This window comes from Myotis myotis, unplaced genomic scaffold (genome assembly GCF_014108235.1).
Source record: "Myotis myotis isolate mMyoMyo1 unplaced genomic scaffold, mMyoMyo1.p scaffold_m19_p_6, whole genome shotgun sequence".
NCBI lineage: Eukaryota > Metazoa > Chordata > Mammalia > Chiroptera > Vespertilionidae > Myotis > Myotis myotis.
In genome coordinates, this window is record NW_023416368.1 from 22,049,910 (window position 1) to 22,056,814 (window position 6,905).

A 6,905-nucleotide genomic window follows, 5' to 3' on the forward strand; every position below is an offset into this window, starting at 1 on the left:
ACGATTGACAATATGCACTGCTTCATAAAACGGTGTTAAGTGTTTTTCTTTGTTTCTGGTAAAGAGTACAACGATGTTTGCACAGTTGGGTGCCACTGCCCGGATTCATGCTAGGGCTCCACCTGTGTTACCAGCCATTGCTTTTGCACCATAGGTGTAAATGTCAGCACAGTGAAAGAGACAAAGTAGAATTATCTTGACAACAGTTTTGGTTTTGTGGATCCTTAAAAGGACCTTGAGGCTTCCCAAACGTCTGTGGACCACCTCTTGAGAACTGGCTTTTTCCAGGATGCCTCTGAGCTTCATGTTGGGTCTTACCCTGACTTTATCAGTGTTGGCCGGACTGTCATCAACAGGTTGGGGGTCTTCAAAGAAAGAACATGAAGAGCAATAGGCACTAACAATCTTAGCTGCTGGTCGGATGCTTTTCATACAGCATCTCACAGCAACCCTTGAGGTGGCTTCCCTCTTATCCTCACTTTCAGGTGGGGAAACTGAAGATCAGAGAGGTGAGTTAACTTGCCAAAGGTCACACAGCTGTCAAGTAGGAAAGCCGGCATGAAACGCTCGACAGCCTGACTCCAGAGCCCATGCTCAGAACTGCTTTGTTATTGCTGGAGAAGCTAACAGGATGGGCACAGTGAAGAGACTGCCCGTCGGAGGGGCAGGAGGTCAGAACAGTGCCTGAGAGTCTTGGACCCAAGGGTCTAAGCAGCGATTCAAAGGTTTCCTCCAAATCTATTTTCCCCATCGGATTCTTACAAAAGCCCTCTGAGTTGGCTGGTCAGAGTTGTTATTTCCATTTCATAGGCAAGGAAGTTGACGCTACTGAGCAGAGAAAGCTCCCCTTGTAGCCCCAGAGGACTCCACCTTCTCACCCAAGGCCAAGGACTCTGGACACTTCCTGGCAGCTTTTCCTCCTCGGGGTGTCCCACTGCCACATGCTATAGGGGGGACTTGGCAAAAGAGGCAGAGGTGGCCTTGCTTCTAGGGAGAGAGAAAGGCAGGGTGGACCCATTCACCCTGGTGCCATAGAGAAGTGACCGAGGTTGATGCAGTGGTCAGACCAGTGGGGAGAGTCCCCCTCACCTCTGTGTCTGTGACGGAGGCTCAAAGCGGTTCCCCTTCAGGGAATGTGATTCCACATCAAGCTGGAAGCAGTTTATCTGCCCACAGAAAAAGTGGCGTGGAGAGGTCAGGCGGGAGATGAGGGGAGAACAGAACTGAAGTCTTTGAGGCCACTGTCAAGGGTTTGATGAGGCAGCAGAGGTGCTCCTGTCTAGAAAAAATCTGTCTAGAAAAAGAGAAACCAGCCTGCAGAGGGGAAGGAACTTGCTGAACAGCGTACAGATTGAAAAGTAAAAGTGCCGCGCAGCCCAGGTCCCCTGATGCCAGTCTCACAGCCCTTCCAGAACAGAGACCAGATTTAGGTAAATAAATCAAGCCTGCCTGGCGCCTCCCTCAGCTCTCAGAGCGATCATGCCACTGGCAACCAAGGCTGCTTTTCGAGCAGTGGTTCAAGCTCTGGGGGCACGCACCCCTTCTATGAAGTTCTTATAAGCAGGGACTGAGAACCAGAGTGTAATGTCTTTGGTTTGTGGGGGCCCCTCCCCAGGGTTTGTGATGCTGTTCGTTTGGCATAACCACTCTGGGCATTTAAATGCCAAGTGGTTTTATGTTCTGTTCACCCTGAGATTCCTTTCCTTCCAATGCCTTGATTTTTGCCTTTGTTCTTTTGTTTATATTCCCCAGACAATCAACAGTTCCTGAAAGTTACAGCCTCCTGGATGCAGAAGAGGGGAAATTTCAGGACAGTTCCTGAACGTCTGAGCCTTCAAAGCCCCATGCAGGCCAGCAAATAGCCTCCAGAAAAAGGGGGAGATCCTGCCCCAGGCGGGCCACTCCAGAAGCAGGGCCCATGCTCTCCTCAGCCCCTCCCGGCCCCCTGACCCAGGCCATGCCCCGGCCTTCCACCTGGGGCTCCATGTAGAGAAAGCTGCTCAGGACTACGGGAAGGTGTCTTTTCTTGGTAGCAGGCTGAGTTCTGAATTTCAGCAATTAGAAATCAGTTCTTTAACTCCAGGTTTTGTTCGCGAGGACAAAAGACAGCATTATATTATAGGACTAGTTCTTTTTCCTCCTCCCCTCCTCCTCCTCCCCCTCCTCTTCCTCCCCCTCCTCTCTCTTCTTTTTCTGTCCACAAATATTTATTGAGAATCGGCTTCATTCCAGGCCCTGTTTTGAGAGCTGGGGATTCAGCAGTCAAAGAAGCAAATTCCCTGTCCTGGCGAAGCTGATGGTCCTCTGGGGGAGTCAGATAATTTATACTGTGATGTGGGGCTGTGTGTGAGCAAGTGGAGGCAAATGGCCTAGAGAGTGACGGCAATGGCGGTGTATTTGGGGCAGTGGGAGACAGGCTTACTGTTCGGAGGAGAGACCTGGAGGAACTGGGAGGGTGTGCCCTGCAGCCATCTGGGGAAGGCAGAATGGTCACCTGTGACACGGGCAGAGTCTGCCTTCCACCCACAGGCGGCCCAGGCCCCCGTTCAATCCTGTCGCCAGGCGATGTCCTCCACACTCCTGAAGACCCTTCTTAGGTCCCGATGAAACCTTCTTATCCCAACATATCTGGCTGTCATTTCAGCCCACAGTTATCTTTCAGGGTAAACTTATCTTTTTTAAAAAAATCCCCCCAAACAGCCATTCTACAATCTGGGGTGAGTTAATGAAATCTTTGTTTTTTGTCTCCTTCTGCCGTTCTTGGTCCTCATAAGAGTCACGAGCTGGAGAGTTGGACGTGCCCTGTGAGGTCAGAGGCCCAAGCCACCCATTTTAGAAATGGAGATGCTTAGGAAGGGCTGGTCGCAGGGTTAGTTACAACACGGCTGTAGGGACCCACCCCCAGGTGGAAGCCCTGCGTAGAAGCCACCTCTACCCCATATTTATTGTCTGTACTTGGAGAATAACAGTAACAGTCCGTGTTTCTCCAGGCCTAGGTTTCCTCTGCAATGTTGTTCTGTTCTTCTCTGAGGACATTTTCTGAGAAGGAAAACTCTCTGTAGGTTTCTTTTTTTTTTTTTCCTTTTAAACTAAATATTATCTTTTGCTGTGCACCAGGCTCTGTGTTACAGCCTTACTCCCAGGACTTCATTAACCCTCACAGTCCTTTTGTGAGGCATTGTTAGACCATCCTTATGAAGAGACTGGGAAGCTCAGGTTCAGAGAGGTTAACTTGCCCAAGGTCACACGGCCAGGGAATGGCACGGCGGAGTGAGAGCACAGCCAGTGCCGCTCCAGAGCCTGTGCCCTCACCCCCTCGGCTAGTCTGCTCTTTACCTGCAGCCTCCGGCACCAGCCAAGGCCGAGTGCTCCTGGGAGAACATTTGTCCCTGCAGACCGATGGAGCCTATACCTTCGGCCATTTTTATTACTCGTCTCGCCTTTGTCATTATAGCAGGTGGGCTAGGCAGCAGCCTCTTGTCCCCCAGCTTTTCTCCGTTAGGCTTCTGACACATCGTTTGGCCTGCTGAGCATTCCCTGACCTTGACACTGGGGCTCCAGGTGATGCAATACAGAATGGTGGCTTGACCCAAAGACTGCTAGCTCTGACCTTGCCAGCAGCTATGAAGGACGAATGCCCTGTCCAATGAGAGCCCTCTGTGCCTTGGCTGGGGACTGGCTACACCAATCAGATTTCATCTCTGGGAGAGCAGGCTGGTCATCATCAGAGGAGGCAGTGATGCTGCTCATGGCTCATGGGCATCCCAGTCACTGAGATACTGCCCAGCGGCTGGAAATATTCTGACTTCCGTGGGGTTTGACCTGCAGTGCAGTTGGTTTCCTATCTTCCTAACTTCTCAGAATAAACTCCTAGCAAATGAGGAACAGGAGTGGGTCTCTGTCCAGGCTCCTAGAGCGGTGAATAGCCCTCCTAAGTCTGTGTCCCTTGAGGTGCAGCAGTGGGCTCAGCTGATCACCCTCCAGCACCCACAGGGGCAGGACTTTCGCAGTGATCTGTTTCACTGGCTCAGAGATCAGTTTCTGAAGGGAGGCCTAATCCAGGCAGTTTCCTGAGGCCCACCTCAGACCTGCTCAATCCGAGTTTCTGGATGGTGGGTGGTGCCTGAAGGATGCCTCACACCCAAACTCCTTGTGTGCTTTTTATCACTCGTACTCCTGAGTGATTTCTATGGATCCTAAAATTTGAAAACAACAGCCAGGGAGAGCTGGCTAAGGGTCAGCTTCTCATCCTGGGTCCCACCAGATGTGGGGGGCATGTATTGTATGGAGAATGACAGGCTGTGTTCTATTAGGGGGCATGGAGGTGGGGACACTTGCTGGTATGTTTTAGGAATGGATCTACCTGAAATTGCCAATGCCAACCATGAACTGAATCTGCAGATTGTGGAAGTTCTTGTTTTGTTTTAAGATTTTGACTTATGTGCCAACCTTAATGATCAGAAGATTTCATACACACACACACACACACACACACACAACCTGTCAATAAATCAAGCCTGTCTGATTTACTTTACTATTTTTACTTTGCTATTTAGATTGACTGGATTTTCAAGAAAATCCGGTCAATCTAATAGCACTGAGCCTTCATTCTGTGGCAATAACTGACTGTTGCCACCTTTCTGTTGGGCCTGAGTACCTCCATTTACTCAGCGCCCCCTTCAGCCTTTAGTCTCACCAAACTTAAGGCTATGTCAGTGGTTCAAGAAAAATGGGAGTGAGCACATTTCCTGGTGGATCTGAAGAATATTTCTTCATGTTTAATAGGTCAACTTTGTCACTGTCTTGACAACAATGCAACTCCAGATGACTCACTTTCCTCGTGTCTGATCCTTAGGGCATTTGAGTTGGGACCTTGGACACTGCCTCCCAGGACCCTCTGTGGGGCTATAACTGGAAGCTGAGCATCCACCTTAAAGCCAGAGGACATTAGAACCAGGCTGTGGAGATCAGCGTCCTCCTGGTACAGGTGGAAAGATGGTAGCCCAGAGAGAGAGGAAAGTCCTTCCGAGGATACCCAGGAAGCAGGGCATGACCAGGGTGCTGGCCCAGCCTTCAGTCCAGGGCATCCAGCCTTGCCCATTCTCCTCATCTACACCTGGCACTGCTTCCTCCAATTTCTCTTCACGTTTGACCATAGCGTTTTCCCCTCTGGATGTTTACTGTAGTCCAGGTGTAGTGTTAACTGAAGTGTTTTTCCAAACATTTGATTTAATCGCCATCCCTGTTTGACAAACGAGAAAGCTAAGGTTTACAGAGTCACTTTGCGTATCAGTAGAACAGCAGGGATCTAAATCCAGGTCCGAGCACTGTCCAAGCCTTCCCTGCCGGGCAGGTATGATGCTCTCCCCACTTCATAGGCGGGGAAAGCAGGAGGGTCAGTGTCTTTCTTGTCCAGGATCCCATAGCCAGTAATTGATACAGTCAGGACTGGATTCTAGGGCTGACTCCCGGGCCGGGCTTGTCAGCCATGGCCTCTTGGCTGCTCTCTGCCCCTCGTGGACCCATCTGAGACCTTCCAGAGCTCATGTGCCTTGCTGGGTCTGTAATTGCTCTACAGGACTTAGTCGCACATATAAATGTGGGTGTGTAGTCGGGGCTGAGTCCCTCTGTGGGGCACTGAGTGTAGCTGTGTAGTTGGTGATCCTGCCACATTCTGTGCCGAACACAGCGAGCGGCACCATCGCCCAGACCCTCAGGGGAAGTGACCCCCATGGATGGGGAAATCTCATCCACAGGCAAGAAGGGACTTACTTCTCCAGGGTCTCACGGGGAATGTTAACTCTCAAAAGATTAGAGCCCGAACTCCCCAGAGTCCAAACTAGGGCCTGGATTTCCTTCTGCACTAGCCTTTCTCTCTCCAACACACAATGCTAGTTCCTTCCTATTCTAATTTCATCAGCAAAGGCTGTGAAACGCTGTGACGTCCTTATCTCACTTTGGGAAACAAGACGGCAGTGGCCATGCATCCTTATCTCATTTTGTGGAAGATGTGGCAGTGACCTCGGATCCCTCAGAATCCTGCCACCCAGAAGGACAGGGCTTTATCAGTGGTTTCACACCATGCTCCACAGAACCCTAACGTCTTGTGTAGGCACTCCTGAGATTTTAAAAATAATACCATCTTTGTCACCCAAGAATACAGATTCAAACGGACTGACGTACTTGTTAATCACACAATGAAAAATATTTTTTATATATTGGCGTTTAGTGCAAGATATCATTTAAAAAAAAGTCCTGCTGTTAAAAAAAGATCTCAAATCTCTTCTTCTAAAATGTCATGAGCTGGGGAGCAGTAGGATACATCTGCTGAGGGAGAAGGTGGTCACGGATCAGTCAGATAGCCTGGCACAGCAGAGGAAACCAAATCTTTACTGTGGGCTAACCAAGCACCTGGCCTTCCCGGCATCCCCACCTCCCTCTGCTGGGACAGCAGTGTTTCCTCTGTCCCTGGGGGCATGCACCTGCCCCGTCTTAGCGATGCAGGCCCTGAGGTGCTCAGCTATCCCTCGGCAGGAGGGTCGGAGCTTGCTGGAAGCTCTTGATGGTCAGGCTGGTGGTGGGACTCTCTCCATCTCCATACTGTGTTCTAGAACAGAGATTGGCTGCAGATTCTGGCGCCGGGGACCTGGCCCAAGCATGGCCATGGAGGTGGGGGCTGCTGGAATGGTTTCTGGAAATGGAGTGATAGCTGAGATTTCCTTCTCTATTAGTACAAGGGATTAGAAAGATCCATTCACACAAAATCAAACTCGAGAAAAGCAAACAGATGAAGAGCTACACTCAGGCCTGTTCTCTCTGTACACACACACACACACACACACACACACACACGGACTCATTCGGACTAGGTTCGGTTCAGCTGTAGTTCTTAATAAAGTGGTTTG